The sequence below is a fragment of the Takifugu flavidus genome, chromosome 17 (genome assembly GCF_003711565.1).
Source record: "Takifugu flavidus isolate HTHZ2018 chromosome 17, ASM371156v2, whole genome shotgun sequence".
Taxonomy (NCBI): domain Eukaryota; kingdom Metazoa; phylum Chordata; class Actinopteri; order Tetraodontiformes; family Tetraodontidae; genus Takifugu; species Takifugu flavidus.
The window spans coordinates 9,397,498-9,421,001 of NC_079536.1; positions in this window are offsets into that span (position 1 = coordinate 9,397,498).

The window sequence follows — 23,504 nt, forward strand, 5'->3', positions numbered from 1 at the left end:
AGAAAAACCCTCCCCCGACCCCAGAAACCACCTCTGTGGCTCTGTAGAAATGTTTATAAAAGTCTGTGAACAATCCATCCAGTCCTGGAGGTGGACCAGAAGCCATCGGTCCAAGGAGACGTTAGCGTCCAGGGTAGGCCGGTCCCTCTGGCTCAGCTGAGGAAGTCCCTGCAGTAGCTCGTCCTCCCTGGTGCAGTCCTCCGCCCTGTAGAGGGCGCTGTAGAAGTCCACAGCGTGCCTCCTCATCACACTCTGGTCAGCTATTTGGGAGCTCTTAGCATGTTTGAGCCTTTTTTCTTCTTTTCTGACTTAGTATCTTTCTCGTCGCCGTCATGTGTTTCTTTAGCCGGTACCGTTTCCTTTCGTCGAGGAGGTCGACTCCCACAGCCTTCTGTAACATCAGTACACTCTTCAAAAACTTTTCTGGGTCTGGGAAAAAATCAGCCACCTTCACAGACTCGCCGAAGGTTTCATCCAGGAAGCTGGTGACGTCTTCCAGGGTGTACAGGTCCCCACTAAGGGACTGGGAGTCCGCGACAGACCCACAGTCGGAGTCAGAGTCAGACTCCATCACCTCCTCCCCTCCCTCATCAATAAGCAGCATCTCTACTGGCTGATCAGTAAGCTGCACACCAGCAGCCTGACCTTGGTCACCACTGACCCCCTCAGCTCCTGTCTGCTCCTCCTCCTCCTCCACTGCTCCTGCCTGTACATTCACTCCCATCTGCACCTCCTCTGTTACTCCTGTCTGAACCTCCTCTACTGCTCCTGCCTGCACATTCACTCCCATCTGCACCTCCTCTACTGTTCCTGCCTGCACATTCACTCCCATCTGCACCTCCTCTACTGCTCCTGCCTGCACATTCACTCCCATCTGCACCTCCTCTACTGCTCCCGTCACAACACTCATCCCTGTCTGCACCTCCTCTGTTGCTCCTTCGATTCCTGCCCTAACTGCAGCTAAACATTCACCTCCTCCTTGCTCCTCTACCTGTCCACTAGGACCTCCTCCTGCATTGGCCGCCACCGCCGCTGCCTCATCACCACCGCCACTCGGCGGGGCGACTCAGCTCGACATGGCCCCGATGCGAGCGCGAGAGAGAGAGATAAGTTTGCCTAGTTTCCCTCCATGTGGTTGTGGGGCTGCAGTGTTACGGGGTGTACAGTCTTGAAAAGAACAAAGGACCTTAAAAGTTCCATAATATTGACACAGATGTTGACTATCAGCAGATTCTCCCTGAAACTAGTGGCTGGCTGGAAGGAGAAAGCATTTGCACAGCAGGAAGTATTTTAAAGGCCACTCAAATTTAATTTAACTCATGGCCTAGCCTGCATTTTGTGTTCTATGTGTGTTCTATTCACTGTTACAAGATCAATAATGTAATTACTTAGCTTTGGGCATAGTGATGAGAACTCTATTCTATTTGGTATCTTGTTGCTGCATTGACACAAATCAAATACACCCTTATTTACATTGTTTTCCATCTTCACCTGATCATATCTGGTAACACATTAAAAAATTATCATGTCGGCACAAAATCCAGACTTTGTATTGCTTGGTTATTGTTTCCTGTGCTGCAAATTCCATGTGGTCACATAAGCAGGAAACATCTCTAATGAGTAATTGAGTCAAAGAAAACAGCTGTAGTTCATGTACATGAGTCTGACTGTATGAAATGTTGAAATTAGCACACTGGATGAATTGACCTTTTGTAGTGTGGAGAAATTGGGGATAGGAAACCGGCAAGAATAGTGAGAATGCGATAGAAGAAAGTGAATTGTCTGTGTTAGCTTGGAAAAAGCATATAATTTGCTTTGGCCAGGGTGCCACTGCCTTCTACTCAGTATCAGTAACACTACTGCTGCCTGCCTCATTGGTTACCCAACACCACAAACACCATGTCTGTTTTCACTTGAGCCCAACATATGCAGCTCCCATGCATTGTGCTAAATGTGGTGCAGGGATGATGATGTTGTCATTCGTGGTTTTGAGTATTTGTAACTTTGGTGAAATCTGCTGCAGTTTGGGTCAGTATTCATATCAACCTCTAGTCATCTACGGATAGTGTCATTTATTCCAGAAACGGGGCAGGCAGCTCTAAAAAGACTGTGTAGCTGAAATGTATATGCAGGAAATCATATGAGATCATCTGATCATAAATCTTTGCATATTTGTTTTAAATTGCAAGCAGTAAAGTGAGGCTCTGGGGGAAGACTTGCTATGAAGTAGGTTTAAATAGATGAGCAGCTAATGGGCTTTGTAAGGCTACAATGTTGGTAGCAATAATGTGGCCACCTCTTAAAGCTTGGCATGACCACCCACATTATCAGGCCATCAGAGCGTCTGACAAACACCATCCTCTGATCATTTATACCCAACGGGCTCCCAGGAGCTCAGCTCTGAGTCCTCACTTGACGAATTAGCGATTGTGATTTCAATTTAATTTATGTTGACAATAAAAGAAAACACACCAGGCCATTAGGAAGATTAAAGAGTGGTGGAACCTTTCCCAGATGGATTTTGTTTAACATCACCTGGATGATTTGCTCTTTCATTTGTTGAGCAGATTTCAAACTCAGAGGCTTTTTCATACTGAAGGAATGTGCCTTACTTGGCTCCACTGAAATGTCTACATTTATGGGGCCTTGTGGGCTGAAATGGTCCATTTCCCATCAGAGTCTAACTCCAGACCTATAATTGGGATAATTTTAGGCAGTGGTCACTGCTGTCTGGGATGAATCTACCTAACAGAGCTGCCCTGAACCCAAACAACGGCACCACAGTGTGAGTTCAACACAAACCTGACTGTTACATTCCTCCATACTCCCTATAATCAAACTGAATCAACAGTAGGCAGCTATCCATGCTGGGAGGTGATGATGAACTTATGGTCAGGGATGATGTATTTGTCTGCAACAAGCAATAAAAAAAACAAAGTGCGTCACACAATTTGAGATGATTGCTTTTCAAACACGCGAAAGACTGAGGCCAATTTGTCATCACAGCAGCTCTTATCTCAGTTACTCAGTTTTGCACAAACAGAGGCACCAAATCTGTTCAAATACCATTTTAAGGACACATAACACAGCTGTGATTAGACTAACTCAGCACCATTGTAAAGTAGCAAAGTTTTATCCAGCTGGTCTACCGTAACTTAGGACATATGTGGAAAAAACAAATCTATATGAGGTCTGATGGTATGCAGCAGAGATCTGAACTGAAGGGTTGGCCAGTTGAGTCCCAACTGGTGGTTATTATTACAACCTAAGATATGTGTAAGGAAGAGGGCTTGAGGGTGACGTAAAGCCCCACATTTCTGAACCTGCGATGTGCTTTGTGTTGGTCCATGGACTCACTTTGATCCACCTTGAGCTGGATTTGTGAAGACAAACTTGGGTTCATTTTGTTTTGGAGTTACTTTTGAATGTTTCATCTTCAACTAGCTCCTTTCATCAATGTATTCTTGGGATTGAGCCAAAAAAGGTACTGGTTGTGCAACTGAGCTTTTTTTCTACCTTCTATAATTCCTTATACAGCTTTATAAGCATGCTGACAACTAATAAACAACCTAAAAAACAAACCTAGTAGAATCACATCATTAGTTTGACACTTAATTTAACGACTGTGGCACCACAGTGGATCCATTAGAAGGCAGCCAGGAGTGTTCATGGGCAGAGTTCCCCCTGATCTCCAAAGAGTTGGACAGAATTAGAGGCCAACCGTCCTGAAGACAAACAATGATGTGGCAAAGGGCCATCGGTTAGCTCCCACATTTTAGGTGAGAGTGCCAGACGATCGATGATAACACACCAGCCAACTCACTAAGGACCAGGGATCAAAGCCAGAGACAAGATCCCACAGGTCATTCTGAAGAGGGGCACATGAAACACAAAAAGTTCACTTTATTTATTCAACGGAGCAGAAACCACCAGACCAGAGATCCAGGTCCAGACATTGAATATGACCTTTAGTTGTACCCTGGAGTGTCCATAGACCCTGCACTGACCATCCTGGCCCATATCAAAGAAAAGTGTATTAAATTAACCAAGAGTCATAAAACTAACTGAATAAGAATTAAATTCATGAATTAATTACCTCCAGTCTTCATTAAAACTTTAAATTGGAGCCACTATGTGCTCCTGCTTTCTGAATAGTGCATATCTGAAGCAAATATGCAAACGAGAACAAGAAGATGGTCAGAAAAGGTTAATAATAAGGCAACAGTGTGAGTGGGCAGGACGTACATTGGTTTGAGCTTAAAACAAGATGCATTTTTTTTCTGTGCCAGATCACAGTCACTCCTTAACATGCTACCAGCTTCTTGTTTTAGCAACTAACCTAAGTTTGATTGTTTGTGATGAAATCGCGTAAGACTGGGGGGGATGGGGGGGTCAAACAAGCTGAAATCTGTCATAGAATTAATAAAATAAATCACCTCTCCACACCATTATGTTGTTGACCGTTGACCTAAAACTATTAATTAACTCAAGGCTAAAAGGATGTTTAGGTTTAGCCACCAACACAACCCCTTCAAATATTAATCAGAAAGTCACCTTGTACATTTATGGTATACAGAACAGTGCAGTTGGATATGCATGCTTGATGTTAAAGGTGAGAGAGAGCAAAGATACATTATAATTCATAGCTACTTCATATGCGGAAAAACAAGTACTCTTTTGCTACTTTTAATCTACAGCAATTTCTCTTTTGAATGTTGTGAATCAACTGTTAACTTTTAACTGTTAACTACACTCTGGTCCACTTTCTGATGGAATTTCTTTGAACTCGGGTAGTCCTCTGAGAGGAAACAGTTCACGTAAATACAGTCCTCGTGGTTAATTAGTTGTTTCACTGGATATTTAGCTAAACTATAAAATCATGAGCTGTGGACTGCATCAGCCTCTTTTATTCTTTTCTCAGATTTAATTTAATCTGGTTTAAGATGCTTCTCTAGAGGTAATAACGGGCGTGCGCTACACAATCCTTCATTTAATATCATGTTTTAGTCATTTAGCCACAAATTATGTGGACGTCAGTGTTGGAGCACGCAGTCTGTCAGCAAATATTACAGAACTCCACTCAGTGTGCATTATTTCATCTGTGTGTAAACAATCACATTTTCATTTGTGTTTTTTTTCATTTGTCTTTTTATGGACATTGATAGTCAAAATACAGGCGCTTTCCCCTTAATGTTAACATCAGCCAAATTCTAACCATAAGCCTAAAATCAAGTCTGAACCCTTCAAACAGGCCTTTGAAGTTGTAATGAGCAGCTAAAGTGTCCTAATTTCCCAAAAATGTCCTCAATTTACAGGTAAACTCTACAAACATCCTTCCTATGTAGCAAGAATAAACACACACACACACACACACACACACACACACTCAGAGGCCATCCCAATTCTTCTTGGATCTGAGAAGAGAACTGCAGACAGTGAGACAGCTGCAATAATCCAGACATGGAAAAGCAAAGACTGCCAAAGGGGAAATACAGATTATGGTGTAGATGTCCTGCTGTATCCAGAAAGTTATGAGTAATTATAGCACAGCTAGCCCAATTATCAGTCTGAAAATGCAGAGAAAGTGTGTAAGGATGTCAGGATGATAAAATGATGACTAAAGAATTTTTAGAGTGTTTGTTTTTTCCTTTTTTTATTTTACTTTTATTACAAAGTGCACCACTTCTCAACAACCAATGAAATGGCTGTCAGAAGCACTTAGTCAATGTGGAAGACAAGGCACCAGTGGGAAAGTTTTATTAATTCATTTAACAGGGTTTTTACAAGTAATCTGTCCAATTCAGCAAACAAATTTAAATCAGCACAGAAAGAGATTCAGGTCAATATTCCAAGCAATATTCATCACGCACACAAAAACATGAATAGGAGGGCTAAAGTTGGACACTTTTACAAAAGACAGCCATCCACAGGAGAGAGAAGGAGAGGTGGAATCCATGCAAAGGACTAGGGAAAATTAGATGCAGGTGAGACACATGAAGGTAATTAAGGTTCAGGAAGGAAGGGAGGAGACAGGAGGAGAAGGGAGGAAGGGAGGAGACAGGAGGAGAAAGAGGCAGGGAAGATAGGTGGACAGAAGAAAGCACTAAGAACTGATAAAAATAATCCTAAACAGCAGGCAGTCCCTGATGTTTTGTGTTCTACTGTGATGGCAGTACTGTTTCATCACTTAAGTCATTTTGATAATAAAAAGTCCACATTTTTTTTGCACTGCTACTTGCTCTTCCACTCATTCCACTCAGCAAACAGTCTGTTATTTTAATGAGTCAGTACATTTTGTTCTTGGGTTATCTTTGCAACCGAGTTTTTTGGAAGAGAAAGTTTCAATTTGTTGCTTCATGTTGCACTGACTACAGGTCAGTCATCACACCACTCACTCTTCTTAATAACATTTGGCAGGCAAATACATATATTCTCAGCTGTGGTGGAAGGCTTACAGGTGCAGAAAATATGGGTGTACAAATAGAGTTTTAAGCATGCCTTTTAATGAGTTAGTGTTTTCTAAAGACCTACTGCAGACAACCAGGAAGTCATAAACCTGTGTAATAGGTTCCACTTTTAATAGTCAGTGGGCAAAACAAAGAAATCTTGCATATAACTGTAAAATACAGGCAATAATGAAATGTTATTTTAATGTGTTCTTAAAATGTATTTCAACCACTGTTATTGCATAAACAAAGGAGGATGGAGGTTGAAAAAAGTAGGTTAAACATTTCTTTTTGAGCTAAACTGCCTAAAAGCTGAAGATCTTTGTACTGGGAGGAGGACTAGTACCAGGCACCCATTTTACCTATCAAGCCCCACTTCACCTCCTCCAACTTAGTAAATCCAGCAGGGGGGTGAGGATGAGCTGGACCACTGACATGGAGTCTGAAACCTCACAGCTGGAGACACACAGAGAGCATGGAGCCACTAATAAGCCACAAAGAGGACATTAATGCTGACTTTAGCCAGCTACAGAACATATATTATCTGAAAGCACCTCTAAAAACTAGCCATCCAGTCTGCAATTTAAGACAAGCACATAGTTGGAATGTTGAAACCGACCAAAACCACAGAATTCCAGAATGTCTGCACAGGCCTTGCTATCAAAACAAAATTCCAAAATAACTGAGGGTGATGAGAATGTATTTACATGAATAGAACCTGCTGCTGACCCACTCACAGCAAGCAACTGTATTGCTATTGAGAAGAACAGAATAATGAATGTGTTTTTTCCGCTGGCTGTCCTGACGATACATGTCTGTTTTATACATTAACAAATAGGAAAGACACATTCACATTTGTTACCATGGATTTAGTATCTTGCTGAAAACTGCTTTAGTCATTCATTTAACCCCAATTTTTGTATGTTTTGTGTGAATGATTGACAAGTTCTTCCAATGCCTTATGTTCAAACTGCATCTGCTACTGCCTATACAGCCAACAGCATTTATCTGCCACTGCTGGAGGAGTGTAAAAAGTAATCAAAGAGGTGTTTTCACAATCTGTCAAATTTGGCAACTGTCCTTCAAGGATTGATTTACTGAGCTCAAACTTTGGCTAAACTAGTCATTCTGAGATTGTAAGTCTATTTCCTGCCTGTACATGAGGGAGTTTTAATGAATTGGATTACACAACGATGACCACAAGTCATATCCAAAAGGAGATGTCGGAAGTTTGAGTTTAAGGGTGGACTAAAATGCGCTGATTCGTTCACATGTTGAATTCAAATTATTACAATTATTTCTTGAAATATGAAATTCTGAACCAAATTTCATCTCTTCTTAGTATAGCGCTACTCCAACTCAAAGGAACTAGTCCACAAAAATTGGAGAGATCATATTTTGCCTTTTTGTCCTTCTTTTGTACAGTATTTTTCTATTTAATTACCATGATGTTCTCTCACCTGTCACTGCTGAGCTGCACAGTTGGCTCGATTCTTGTCTTCTGCAGCTTGTTGCTCTTTGAATTCCCTTCCTTTAATCAGAAAACAAGAGATTGTAACTCTGGCGCGACATAAAACACTGCAGCTGCAGGCTGCAGCTACCCTAGATCGTTTTGCATGTATAGACACACTACAGGAGCAGGGTAATGCATCATGTCCTGAAGTCCTGAAAAGACACAAGTACTTGAATGAACAAGTGTGTGTGTGTATGCGTGCATGTTTGTGTTTGTAACGGGCTTGCATGTGGGAGATCCTCTCTCATGATGTCTAAAGAGTTGTCACATAGTGGTGACTGAGCGTCAATCAAATGCATGCTTCAGTTAGGAAGGCAGGCAGGAGGTAGTGAGCTGCAAAATGTATCACAAAGGACAATTGCGCCGACACAAATGTTTCTATCTAAAACAATCTGCACCTTAAAACATAAGTACAACAAACAAGAAAAGTTTAATTTTAATGTTATTTTGGCTGAAAGTAAGAGGGCAAGCACCTAAATAGCCAAATTACTTGTGCTTTATGGGTACAGCTTTTCTTCTGATGTTATGAAAAGGTTTAGTCCATCGCACTGATATCTTTTTATTCCAAATTAGTGTTAAGGTTTGGGTTTTAACAGGACCCAAAAGCAAGCAAGAACGCGGTGATAAAAAGTCCAAAAATAAGTTATTTAACAAATACAAAAACAGCAGTCCTCCTGGACTGCAGGGAAGCACTAGTTCAAACTTCCGGGTCGCACATTTACATTTATGATTAAGGATTCTTCTATGCTCAGAGCACAGTCTTACTATAGCAGATGTCTTTCAGATAATGCTGTAGCTAAGTTTAAGGAAGCAATCCCTGTGCTAATCCCAGGACCACTGTGTGTTTCCCCAGGGATCAATCATTATAATCTTAGCCCTGCTGAAGTTGACTCTATTGCTGAAGGTGCAGCAACCTCACTGAGAATCACGTTTGATTCTGTTGCCCCCCTGAAAAGAAAATAGTAAATCAGAGGTGTGCCCCCTGGTATAATTCATATATGAGGACCCTCAAGCAGAAATGACAAAGACTAAAAAAGAAAGTGGCATTCTTGTAAAATAGACAGCTATCATGTAGCCTGGAAAGACAGTTTATTAATTTACAAAAAGGCTCTCCGTAAGGCTAGAACAGCTTATTTTTCTTCTTTAATTGAGGATAATAAGAACAACCCCAGGTTTCTTTTCAGCACTGTGTGTTAAGTCCTCTGAATTTTGTGTTAAGTCCTTTAAAATTTTGTGTTATTTATCATTATTATAAAGGTTTAAATAGGATATTTGAAGATTTAGTCTTCTTTCATTTGTTTTGAAGTTTAGCATTTTAGTGTGAAAGGGGCTTAGTGACTTCCGGGTTTACGGTTACTCTCAAGCCGTTAAATTTGCTTTGGAGCTATACAGGAGCACACTGCCCATTGGTGAGCTAATGTTAAGTTAGTTAATAGTATAACAGTATAATTTGTACATGTAAAAGATGATAACTGTTTACTGTGATATTTACAGAATGTTTGTTCTAGTAAGCATGTTATTACTGCTAGAAGCTGATCGCTAATTAGCGTTTACGCTAATTCGCGCTAGCGCGATAAACTAACTTAGTTAGCATCTCAGGCTACCTTTAGCCAGCTTTCTTCTGCATGTAAAATGTTAACTTTTTACTGGTAAATACTGGTTTTGTGCTGTATAATTTAGTGATTTTGATCCAGTATAATTCATTTAGACTATATGTGCAGTTAAATGATTACTGTCTAGTGACAATTTTATATAACATTTTGGATTAATTTCAGGTTTATGACCTGTGGTCACAGTGATTAAAAATAAAAGAACACCATAAATAACCACGAGTTATTACTTCCGTGTGCTTCCTGTGGGCCTTTTCGGAGGGCCTAGACTCAAAAGTCCGAACACTGTGGCCAAATTAACCAAAAGTCACAGTGTTTTAGATCCACGTATCCCTTCTTCCCTTAGTGGTGAAGACTTCATGAGCTTCTTCACTGATAAAGTTCTAGCTATCAGAGAAAAAGCTAACCAGGCCATCCCTACAACTGGACCATCACCAGACATGCTGACTGTGGGAACATACAGGTTCTCCAATGAGCCCTTAAACTCCTTCAGCCCTATATTTTTCTGAGGCGTCTTCGCTAATTCAGAAATCCAAGTCCACCACGTGTCTTTTAGATCCCATCCCAACACATGTTGAAGGATGTTTTACCATTGATAGGCAGTTCTATCCTGGACCAGATCAATGGCTCTTTAGTGACAGGTTATGTACCCTGGTCCTACAAGGTGGCAGTGATTAAGCCGTTGCTTAAAAAAACATCACTGGATCCTGATGTCTTAGCAAATTATTGGCCAAGATCCAAACTTCCTTTTATCTCTAAAGTTCTTGAGAAGGTGGTGGTGACTCAGTTACCGGAGCACCTGCAGAGAAACAGCCTGTTATGAGATGTTTCAGTCAGGCTTTACAGCTCATCACAGCACAGAAACAGCACTTATTAAAGTTACTAATGATCTTCTTATAGCTTCAGATCATGGACTGGTCTCTATGCTGGTTCTGCTGGACCTCAGTGCTGCTTTTGATACAGTTGATCACAGCATCCTGTTACAGAGACTGGAACATGTGATTGGGATTAAAGGGACAGCACTAGACTGGTTTAGATCACATTTATCTGCTAGATACCAGTTTGCTCATGTCCATGGTGTTCCCTCCTCATACAGTAGGGTTAGCCACGGAGTTCCTCAAGGTTCTGTACTTGGACCAATCCTTTTCACCTTGTACATGCTTCCCTTAGGGAACATCATTTGGCAGCATGGGATATATTTTCATTGTTATGCTGATGACACTCAGCTTTATTTATCCATGAAACCAGAGGAGATAGAGAAGTTAGTGAAGCTTCAGACCTGTCTTAAAGACATAAAGTCCTGGATGTCTTCAAATTTCCTCCTCCTTGACTCAGGAAAAACTGAGGTCATGGTGTTTGGTCCTGAACCTCTCAGGGATAGATTAGATCACATGATCAGTCTCAATGGTATTTCATTAACATCTAGTCTCTCTGTGAGGAATCTTGGAGTAACTTTTGACCAAAATCTCTCCTGTCTGGGATGAATCTACCTAACAGAGCTGCCCTGAACCCAAACAACGGCACCACAGTGTGAGTTCAACACAAACCTGACTGTTACATTCCTCCATACTCCCTATAATCAAACTGAATCAACAGTAGGCAGCTATCCATGCTGGGAGGTGATGATGAACTTATGGTCAGGGATGATGTATTTGTCTGCAACAAGCAATAAAAAAAACAAAGTGCGTCACACAATTTGAGATGATTGCTTTTCACACACGCGAAAGACTGAGGCCAATTTGTCATCACAGCAGCTCTTATCTCAGTTACTCAGTTTTGCACAAACAGAGGCACCAAATCTGTTCAAATACCATTTTAAGGACACATAACACAGCTGTGATTAGACTAACTCAGCACCATTGTAAAGTAGCAAAGTTTTATCCAGCTGGTCTACCGTAACTTAGGACATATGTGGAAAAAACAAATCTATATGAGGTCTGATGGTATGCAGCAGAGATCTGAACTGAAGGGTTGGCCAGTTGAGTCCCAACTGGTGGTTATTATTACAACCTAAGATATGTGTAAGGAAGAGGGCTTGAGGGTGACGTAAAGCCCCACATTTCTGAACCTGCGATGTGCTTTGTGTTGGTCCATGGACTCACTTTGATCCACCTTGAGCTGGATTTGTGAAGACAAACTTGGGTTCATTTTGTTTTGGAGTTACTTTTGAATGTTTCATCTTCAACTAGCTCCTTTCATCAATGTATTCTTGGGATTGAGCCAAAAAAGGTACTGGTTGTGCAACTGAGCTTTTTTTCTACCTTCTATAATTCCTTATACAGCTTTATAAGCATGCTGACAACTAATAAACAACCTAAAAAACAAACCTAGTAGAATCACATCATTAGTTTGACACTTAATTTAACGACTGTGGCACCACAGTGGATCCATTAGAAGGCAGCCAGGAGTGTTCATGGGCAGAGTTCCCCCTGATCTCCAAAGAGTTGGACAGAATTAGAGGCCAACCGTCCTGAAGACAAACAATGATGTGGCAAAGGGCCATCGGTTAGCTCCCACATTTTAGGTGAGAGTGCCAGACGATCGATGATAACACACCAGCCAACTCACTAAGGACCAGGGATCAAAGCCAGAGACAAGATCCCACAGGTCATTCTGAAGAGGGGCACATGAAACACAAAAAGTTCACTTATTTATTCAACGGAGCAGAAACCACCAGACCAGAGATCCAGGTCCAGACATTGAATATGACCTTTAGTTGTACCCTGGAGTGTCCATAGACCCTGCACTGACCATCCTGGCCCATATCAAAGAAAAGTGTATTAAATTAACCAAGAGTCATAAAACTAACTGAATAAGAATTAAATTCATGAATTAATTACCTCCAGTCTTCATTAAAACTTTAAATTGGAGCCACTATGTGCTCCTGCTTTCTGAATAGTGCATATCTGAAGCAAATATGCAAACGAGAACAAGAAGATGGTCAGAAAAGGTTAATAATAAGGCAACAGTGTGAGTGGGCAGGACGTACATTGGTTTGAGCTTAAAACAAGATGCATTTTTTTTCTGTGCCAGATCACAGTCACTCCTTAACATGCTACCAGCTTCTTGTTTTAGCAACTAACCTAAGTTTGATTGTTTGTGATGAAATCGCGTAAGACTGGGGGGGATGGGGGGGTCAAACAAGCTGAAATCTGTCATAGAATTAATAAAATAAATCACCTCTCCACACCATTATGTTGTTGACCGTTGACCTAAAACTATTAATTAACTCAAGGCTAAAAGGATGTTTAGGTTTAGCCACCAACACAACCCCTTCAAATATTAATCAGAAAGTCACCTTGTACATTTATGGTATACAGAACAGTGCAGTTGGATATGCATGCTTGATGTTAAAGGTGAGAGAGAGCAAAGATACATTATAATTCATAGCTACTTCATATGCGGAAAAACAAGTACTCTTTTGCTACTTTTAATCTACAGCAATTTCTCTTTTGAATGTTGTGAATCAACTGTTAACTTTTAACTGTTAACTACACTCTGGTCCACTTTCTGATGGAATTTCTTTGAACTCGGGTAGTCCTCTGAGAGGAAACAGTTCACGTAAATACAGTCCTCGTGGTTAATTAGTTGTTTCACTGGATATTTAGCTAAACTATAAAATCATGAGCTGTGGACTGCATCAGCCTCTTTTATTCTTTTCTCAGATTTAATTTAATCTGGTTTAAGATGCTTCTCTAGAGGTAATAACGGGCGTGCGCTACACAATCCTTCATTTAATATCATGTTTTAGTCATTTAGCCACAAATTATGTGGACGTCAGTGTTGGAGCACGTAGTCTGTCAGCAAATATTACAGAACTCCACTCAGTGTGCATTATTTCATCTGTGTGTAAACAATCACATTTTCATTTGTGTTTTTTTTCATTTGTCTTTTTATGGACATTGATAGTCAAAATACAGGCGCTTTCCCCTTAATGTTAACATCAGCCAAATTCTAACCATAAGCCTAAAATCAAGTCTGAACCCTTCAAACAGGCCTTTGAAGTTGTAATGAGCAGCTAAAGTGTCCTAATTTCCCAAAAATGTCCTCAATTTACAGGTAAACTCTACAAACATCCTTCCTATGTAGCAAGAATAAACACACACACACACACACACACACACACACACACTCAGAGGCCATCCCAATTCTTCTTGGATCTGAGAAGAGAACTGCAGACAGTGAGACAGCTGCAATAATCCAGACATGGAAAAGCAAAGACTGCCAAAGGGGAAATACAGATTATGGTGTAGATGTCCTGCTGTATCCAGAAAGTTATGAGTAATTATAGCACAGCTAGCCCAATTATCAGTCTGAAAATGCAGAGAAAGTGTGTAAGGATGTCAGGATGATAAAATGATGACTAAAGAATTTTTAGAGTGTTTGTTTTTTCCTTTTTTTATTTTACTTTTATTACAAAGTGCACCACTTCTCAACAACCAATGAAATGGCTGTCAGAAGCACTTAGTCAATGTGGAAGACAAGGCACCAGTGGGAAAGTTTTATTAATTCATTTAACAGGGTTTTTACAAGTAATCTGTCCAATTCAGCAAACAAATTTAAATCAGCACAGAAAGAGATTCAGGTCAATATTCCAAGCAATATTCATCACGCACACAAAAACATGAATAGGAGGGCTAAAGTTGGACACTTTTACAAAAGACAGCCATCCACAGGAGAGAGAAGGAGAGGTGGAATCCATGCAAAGGACTAGGGAAAATTAGATGCAGGTGAGACACATGAAGGTAATTAAGGTTCAGGAAGGAAGGGAGGAGACAGGAGGAGAAGGGAGGAAGGGAGGAGACAAGGAGGAGAAAGAGGCAGGGAAGATAGGTGGACAGAAGAAAGCACTAAGAACTGATAAAAATAATCCTAAACAGCAGGCAGTCCCTGATGTTTTGTGTTCTACTGTGATGGCAGTACTGTTTCATCACTTAAGTCATTTTGATAATAAAAAGTCCACATTTTTTTTGCACTGCTACTTGCTCTTCCACTCATTCCACTCAGCAAACAGTCTGTTATTTTAATGAGTCAGTACATTTTGTTCTTGGGTTATCTTTGCAACCGAGTTTTTTGGAAGAGAAAGTTTCAATTTGTTGCTTCATGTTGCACTGACTACAGGTCAGTCATCACACCACTCACTCTTCTTAATAACATTTGGCAGGCAAATACATATATTCTCAGCTGTGGTGGAAGGCTTACAGGTGCAGAAAATATGGGTGTACAAATAGAGTTTTAAGCATGCCTTTTAATGAGTTAGTGTTTTCTAAAGACCTACTGCAGACAACCAGGAAGTCATAAACCTGTGTAATAGGTTCCACTTTTAATAGTCAGTGGGCAAAACAAAGAAATCTTGCATATAACTGTAAAATACAGGCAATAATGAAATGTTATTTTAATGTGTTCTTAAAATGTATTTCAACCACTGTTATTGCATAAACAAAGGAGGATGGAGGTTGAAAAAAGTAGGTTAAACATTTCTTTTTGAGCTAAACTGCCTAAAAGCTGAAGATCTTTGTACTGGGAGGAGGACTAGTACCAGGCACCCATTTTACCTATCAAGCCCCACTTCACCTCCTCCAACTTAGTAAATCCAGCAGGGGGGTGAGGATGAGCTGGACCACTGACATGGAGTCTGAAACCTCACAGCTGGAGACACACAGAGAGCATGGAGCCACTAATAAGCCACAAAGAGGACATTAATGCTGACTTTAGCCAGCTACAGAACATATATTATCTGAAAGCACCTCTAAAAACTAGCCATCCAGTCTGCAATTTAAGACAAGCACATAGTTGGAATGTTGAAACCGACCAAAACCACAGAATTCCAGAATGTCTGCACAGGCCTTGCTATCAAAACAAAATTCCAAAATAACTGAGGGTGATGAGAATGTATTTACATGAATAGAACCTGCTGCTGACCCACTCACAGCAAGCAACTGTATTGCTATTGAGAAGAACAGAATAATGAATGTGTTTTTTCCGCTGGCTGTCCTGACGATACATGTCTGTTTTATACATTAACAAATAGGAAAGACACATTCACATTTGTTACCATGGATTTAGTATCTTGCTGAAAACTGCTTTAGTTATTCATTTAACCCCAATTTTTGTATGTTTTGTGTGAATGATTGACAAGTTCTTCCAATGCCTTATGTTCAAACTGCATCTGCTACTGCCTATACAGCCAACAGCATTTATCTGCCACTGCTGGAGGAGTGTAAAAAGTAATCAAAGAGGTGTTTTCACAATCTGTCAAATTTGGCAACTGTCCTTCAAGGATTGATTTACTGAGCTCAAACTTTGGCTAAACTAGTCATTCTGAGATTGTAAGTCTATTTCCTGCCTGTACATGAGGGAGTTTTAATGAATTGGATTACACAACAATGACCACAAGTCATATCCAAAAGGAGATGTCGGAAGTTTGAGTTTAAGGGTGGACTAAAATGCGCGCTGATTCGTTCACATGTTGAATTCAAATTATTACAATTATTTCTTGAAATATGAAATTCTGAACCAAATTTCATCTCTTCTTAGTATAGCGCTACTCCAACTCAAAGGAACTAGTCCACAAAAATTGGAGAGATCATATTTTGCCTTTTTGTCCTTCTTTTGTACAGTATTTTTCTATTTAATTACCATGATGTTCTCTCACCTGTCACTGCTGAGCTGCACAGTTGGCTCGATTCTTGTCTTCTGCAGCTTGTTGCTCTTTGAATTCCCTTCCTTTAATCAGAAAACAAGAGATTGTAACTCTGGCGCGACATAAAACACTGCAGCTGCAGGCTGCAGCTACCCTAGATCGTTTTGCATGTATAGACACACTACAGGAGCAGGGTAATGCATCATGTCCTGAAGTCCTGAAAAGACACAAGTACTTGAATGAACAAGTGTGTGTGTGTATGCGTGCATGTTGTGTTTGTAACGGGCTTGCATGTGGGAGATCCTCTCTCATGATGTCTAAAGAGTTGTCACATAGTGGTGACTGAGCGTCAATCAAATGCATGCTTCAGTTAGGAAGGCAGGCAGGAGGTAGTGAGCTGCAAAATGTATCACAAAGGACAATTGCGCCGACACAAATGTTTCTATCTAAAACAATCTGCACCTTAAAACATAAGTACAACAAACAAGAAAAGTTTAATTTTAATGTTATTTTGGCTGAAAGTAAGAGGGCAAGCACCTAAATAGCCAAATTACTTGTGCTTTATGGGTACAGCTTTTCTTCTGATGTTATGAAAAGGTTTAGTCCATCGCACTGATATCTTTTTATTCCAAATTAGTGTTAAGGTTTGGGTTTTAACAGGACCCAAAAGCAAGCAAGAACGCAGTGATAAAAAGTCCAAAAATAAGTTATTTAACAAATACAAAAACAGCAGTCCTCCTGGACTGCAGGGAAGCACTAGTTCAAACTTCCGGGTCGCACATTTACATTTATGATTAAGGATTCTTCTATGCTCAGAGCACAGTCTTACTATAGCAGATGTCTTTCAGATAATGCTGTAGCTAAGTTTAAGGAAGCAATCCCTGTGCTAATCCCAGGACCACTGTGTGTTTCCCCAGGGATCAATCATTATAATCTTAGCCCTGCTGAAGTTGACTCTATTGCTGAAGGTGCAGCAACCTCACTGAGAATCACGTTTGATTCTGTTGCCCCCCTGAAAAGAAAATAGTAAATCAGAGGTGTGCCCCCTGGTATAATTCATATATGAGGACCCTCAAGCAGAAATGACAAAGACTAAAAAAGAAAGTGGCATTCTTGTAAAATAGACAGCTATCATGTAGCCTGGAAAGACAGTTTATTAATTTACAAAAAGGCTCTCCGTAAGGCTAGAACAGCTTATTTTTCTTCTTTAATTGAGGATAATAAGAACAACCCCAGGTTTCTTTTCAGCACTGTGTGTTAAGTCCTCTGAATTTTGTGTTAAGTCCTTTAAAATTTTGTGTTATTTATCATTATTATAAAGGTTTAAATAGGATATTTGAAGATTTAGTCTTCTTTCATTTGTTTTGAAGTTTAGCATTTTAGTGTGAAAGGGGCTTAGTGACTTCCGGGTTTACGGTTACTCTCAAGCCGTTAAATTTGCTTTGGAGCTATACAGGAGCACACTGCCCATTGGTGAGCTAATGTTAAGTTAGTTAATAGTATAACAGTATAATTTGTACATGTAAAAGATGATAACTGTTTACTGTGATATTTACAGAATGTTTGTTCTAGTAAGCATGTTATTACTGCTAGAAGCTGATCGCTAATTAGCGTTTACGCTAATTCGCGCTAGCGCGATAAACTAACTTAGTTAGCATCTCAGGCTACCTTTAGCCAGCTTTCTTCTGCATGTAAAATGTTAACTTTTTACTGGTAAATACTGGTTTTGTGCTGTATAATTTAGTGATTTTGATCCAGTATAATTCATTTAGACTATATGTGCAGTTAAATGATTACTGTCTAGTGACAATTTTATATAACATTTTGGATTAATTTCAGGTTTATGACCTGTGGTCACAGTGATTAAAAATAAAAGAACACCATAAATAACCACGAGTTATTACTTCCGTGTGCTTCCTGTGGGCCTTTTCGGAGGGCCTAGACTCAAAAGTCCGAACACTGTGGCCAAATTAACCAAAAGTCACAGTGTTTTAGATCCACGTATCCCTTCTTCCTTAGTGGTGAAGACTTCATGAGCTTCTTCACTGATAAAGTTCTAGCTATCAGAGAAAAAGCTAACCAGGCCATCCCTACAACTGGACCATCACCAGACATGCTGACTGTGGGAACATACAGGTTCTCCAATGAGCCCTTAAACTCCTTCAGCCCTATATTTTTCTGAGGCGTCTTCGCTAATTCAGAAATCCAAGTCCACCACGTGTCTTTTAGATCCCATCCCAACACATGTTGAAGGATGTTTTACCATTGATAGGCAGTTCTATCCTGGACCAGATCAATGGCTCTTTAGTGACAGGTTATGTACCCTGGTCCTACAAGGTGGCAGTGATTAAGCCGTTGCTAAAAAAAACATCACTGGATCCTGATGTCTTAGCAAATTATTGGCCAAGATCCAAACTTCCTTTTATCTCTAAAGTTCTTGAGAAGGTGGTGGTGACTCAGTTACCGGAGCACCTGCAGAGAAACAGCCTGTTATGAGATGTTTCAGTCAGGCTTTACAGCTCATCACAGCACAGAAACAGCACTTATTAAAGTTACTAATGATCTTCTTATAGCTTCAGATCATGGACTGGTCTCTATGCTGGTTCTGCTGGACCTCAGTGCTGCTTTTGATACAGTTGATCACAGCATCCTGTTACAGAGACTGGAACATGTGATTGGGATTAAAGGGACAGCACTAGACTGGTTTAGATCACATTTATCTGCTAGATACCAGTTTGCTCATGTCCATGGTGTTCCCTCCTCATACAGTAGGGTTAGCCACGGAGTTCCTCAAGGTTCTGTACTTGGACCAATCCTTTTCACCTTGTACATGCTTCCCTTAGGGAACATCATTTGGCAGCATGGGATATATTTTCATTGTTATGCTGATGACACTCAGCTTTATTTATCCATGAAACCAGAGGAGATAGAGAAGTTAGTGAAGCTTCAGACCTGTCTTAAAGACATAAAGTCCTGGATGTCTTCAAATTTCCTCCTCCTTGACTCAGGAAAAACTGAGGTCATGGTGTTTGGTCCTGAACCTCTCAGGGATAGATTAGATCACATGATCAGTCTCAATGGTATTTCATTAACATCTAGTCTCTCTGTGAGGAATCTTGGAGTAACTTTTGACCAAAATCTCTCCTTCAACTCACACATTAAAACAGTCTCGAGAAGTGCCTTTTTTCACTTGAGAAACATCACAAAGATCAGGAAACTACTGATGCGGCATGATGCTGAAAAGTTAGGCCATGCATTTGTTACTTCCGGGCTGGACTATTGTAATTCTTTATTATCAGGATGTCCAAACAACTCTTTAAGAAGCCTCCAGCTGATCCAAAATGCTGCAGCCAGAGTTCTGACAGGTATTGACAAAAGAGATCACATAACTCCTGTAATGGCGTCTCTTCATTGGCTGCCCGTTAAATTTAGAATAATTTTTAAAACTCTTCTTTTGACCTACAAGGTCCTCAGAGGCCTAGTTCCATCCTACCTGGAGGAGCTAGTAATACCTTACTAGCCCAATAGACCGCTCTGCTCTCAGAATGCTGGTCTACTTGTGGTTCCCAGAGTTTCTAGGAGTAGAATGGGGGGCCGAGCATTTAGCTACCAGGCCTCCCTGCTATGGAACCAACTCCCTGTCCAGGTACGGGAGGCTGACTCCATCGCTACTTTTAAGATTAGGCTTAAAACCTACCTCTTTGAAAAAGCTTATTGTTACTAATTCTGTAGTTCCAGTTGCTATTATAGGCAGACAAATGATCATACTTAAGGGGTCTTCTAATCATTAGGTTAACATCTTAGCTATGCTGTTATAGGCCAAGGCTGCCGGGGTCCAGAAACATGATCACCTGACAGGCCTCTGTCACACCACTGGGTCATGGTTTCCTCTCCTCTCCTCTCCAAGGTAGTTTTCTATGTCAACTGGACTGGATTTCTTCTCTTGAAGACATTTCGCCTTCTATCCATAAGGCTTCTTCAATTCTGAAATCGCTGGGGAGAGAGCTTGAAAATATATACACTGTAAAAAAGAAAAAGTTGAGAAAACGTAAAATTTCAAGGCAACATGATGCAAGAGATTTTTGAGTTTTCTCAACTTTTGCCTACTGTTGTTGACTTAACTAAGGTTTACAAGTTCTGACAAGAGTTCTGCCAACTTGGATCTTCTTGTTCACCTAATTAGGATAATCCTGGAAGGCTAACAAAGAAATTCTGGTTTCTATGCCATGTATTTCTGCCTTCACCAAATGCAGATATTCTTGTTGAATAAACATACAATTATTCCTTCAATGCCATGTATTCCTAAATTCACCAAACACAGATATTCTTGTTGAATAAACATACAATTTTTACTCCAGTGAGTTGAAAATTTACCTATATAAATAAAGGAAAATGTATGTTGTTGTCATTATATTTGAAAAATGCTCAATAAATAGATATTGAATAAAACAAAGCACAACTGAATGTTGTCTGAAATCTTATTTATTTTGTTGAACAGTGCAAAATGGCATGGCAACATGGCAAAATCTCACCATATATTGTCAACAACATAGACAATAATGAACAGTTCAAACACTAAATATGCAACTCTTGTTAACTGGCAAATGATTATATCAGAGGCAAAGGGGTTTAACTACTGTTTTCAACTAAAAAAACTTGAACAGGCTAAGGAACACAGTTAAAGTAATGTCTGGCTTCCCCATTAATAGTCAGAGCAAAAGTTTTGTTTTCAAGGCCCTTATGCGATGTGAGCATCGAGAACCGCCAAGCTCAAAAAAGATGGCCTGAATCGCTTCAAAGGTATGCCTCGTCTGCTTTGGATAATCAATGTTGAGGGCATACAGAAGGCCAAAGAGGTATGCCAAGGCAGTAGAGAGGTCAGGAATGTCATGTAGCACGATTTCCCCTTCCAACACAACTACCTGCTCTAACACAGATGTACCGGCATCGTCATCTTGTAGGATGGTGAGGATGGCAACAGATGCACCGTTCAGCACTGGTTCCAAATTGTCAGTGTCCTGAAGAAAACAGATGTATTATTGAGAGCTAAGAAAAACTAAAGACAAAATACATTTCTACTGATATGAACTTAAACTTCTGTACCATGCTGGTCATTTGACTCATGGAGGTTTTAATAAGAAAAAGCATCTTTTTCTTTAATTAATGACACAGTAGCTTTCACCTGCCAACTTTGTGATGAGTTTTGTACAAAAGTATTTTCTGCTACGGAACACCCACCAACGATGCCCAGCTGCTTCTCAGCAGAAAAAAGGGAGTGAGAGTTATAGACAACTGCAATCCTCACTATAAAATTATCTGGACTGCACTGAGGAGGTGTATATTTCCATTCTGGATGAACTCATCCTTTAAAACATCTCATGGGAATTAGGAATTAGTTTTACTTGCATTACTTTGTCTGTACTTACCAAGCACTTCAGGAAAACCTTTGCTGCATCTTCTCGGAGGAAAATGGGCAGGCCTCTCAGTGCTGCTGTCTTTCGGTGGGACACAATGTCAGATGTCTAAAGAGTATTCATTGGAAAACAAGCATTTCAATTAGTATATTCTATATATAATATTATATACATAATGTACTTAAACACAATGCAAAATCAGGACTCATTTATAGTAATGAAGATAAAGGACCCAGCAACATGTATAACTTAAAAAAAAATAAAAAATACAACAACACTGCAACCATGTTAACAATTTTACTTCACTTTTACAAATTAAAATTCTGTTAAATCAAATACCAACATAAACACAAATAACAACATAAAGCAATGAATGCTGACATTCATTTTTACTGACACACATCCACTAATGTGTTTTTGCTGAAGCTAACATCTTTTTCTGTTTCTCTTATGAGAGAAGTATATTCATACTCTTCTAAAAATGTCAGGCAAAGGAGCACTTCACTCACCTGTTCATCAAGTTTATCCAGGAGGTCTTCCATCTTCTCCCCAAGAGCTCCCTTCTTAGACCGGTAGAGTTTCAGCAGGCCAGGCACTAATTTGCCAAGGGATGCATTAAAAGTCCCCAGGAGGTCTTTGCTTGTGATCCGATGAAATTCTTTAGCTATCTAAACAAGACAATCAACAAGATATTGCCATTTATTCAGCACAGAAAATTCCTGGGTAGCTGTCTTGTGCAGTCTGCCCCATGTTCAATGCCTGACCATGTGATCAACAGCAAAACCTACTTCAAAAAGCTCTTGTGAATCCGTCTTTTGCACAGGAATGGAAATACCCTCCACAAAAAACAGTATCAATATGCAAATGCATATTATCATGTTCCAGTGTTGCACCGAAATCTGTGACCAATCAGATTCTGTGACCTGCCTTAGTATTCTTTCCCGAACCATCTCAGTCTACAGAAGCCCTATTTCCACCAGTAAAAGAAAAAAAAATCCATGCCAAGTCAAAATTATGAGATAAAGTCCAAATTTGGTCGTTTTTCTCCAGGTACTTTAAATTTTTGTCTCATAATGTCTTTTTATTTCCCAATTTCGATTTAGCATGGGGATTCTTTTATTCTTGTACAGGCAGAAATGGGCTCTTATAGGAGTGAAATGTTTAGGGTAAGAATATTAGGAAAGGTCACAAATCTATGGCATTTGTTAACATGGACCTTGAGGACTGACAATTCAATAAAAAATTGACCATTTTGACACCCGTTACAGTTGCAGTAAGTGATGCACTCCTTGGGAGGACAGAACATAACAAAAACACTGGCATTGCACATTTTTGGAGTGGGTGTAGTGGGTGCAGTGTGTTGGAGGGGCCTTGAGTGGAGTGGTAGCGCAAGGTAGAATAAAGTTTGCCAATACATTACCCCAGCAAATACTGGTACTGTACTTCTTCAATTATAGTCAATCTAGTATAATAACTTGTGCCTAGGACAGCCTTACCTCCTCAGAGGAAAACAGTGCAGGCCACCTCTCCTGGACCTTAGACACCAAAGGTTGACACTCCACGACCTCTCTCCGCCTGAGGGAAAATGTCAGCGCCATCTTCTGCCGTATGACTGTCATGTTCTTTTGTTTCTTCTGCATTTCATTGACCAGAGCAACTCTTTCCTCTTCAAGAGTAGAATCATCATGGTGTTGTGGATAATCTGGGACATGATTGACCTCTCCACGTTTGGGCTTTTTAAGGGTGAAAGGACTGTCCTCTCCATCTCCCCCTTTTCTTTTCCTGTTTACATTTACCTCATTACAGCCTGCCCTACGAAGCTTTGATCTGTAGTTTCCAAGTTTGTACTTGATACTTGCTTTCCATCCCTCGTAGCCT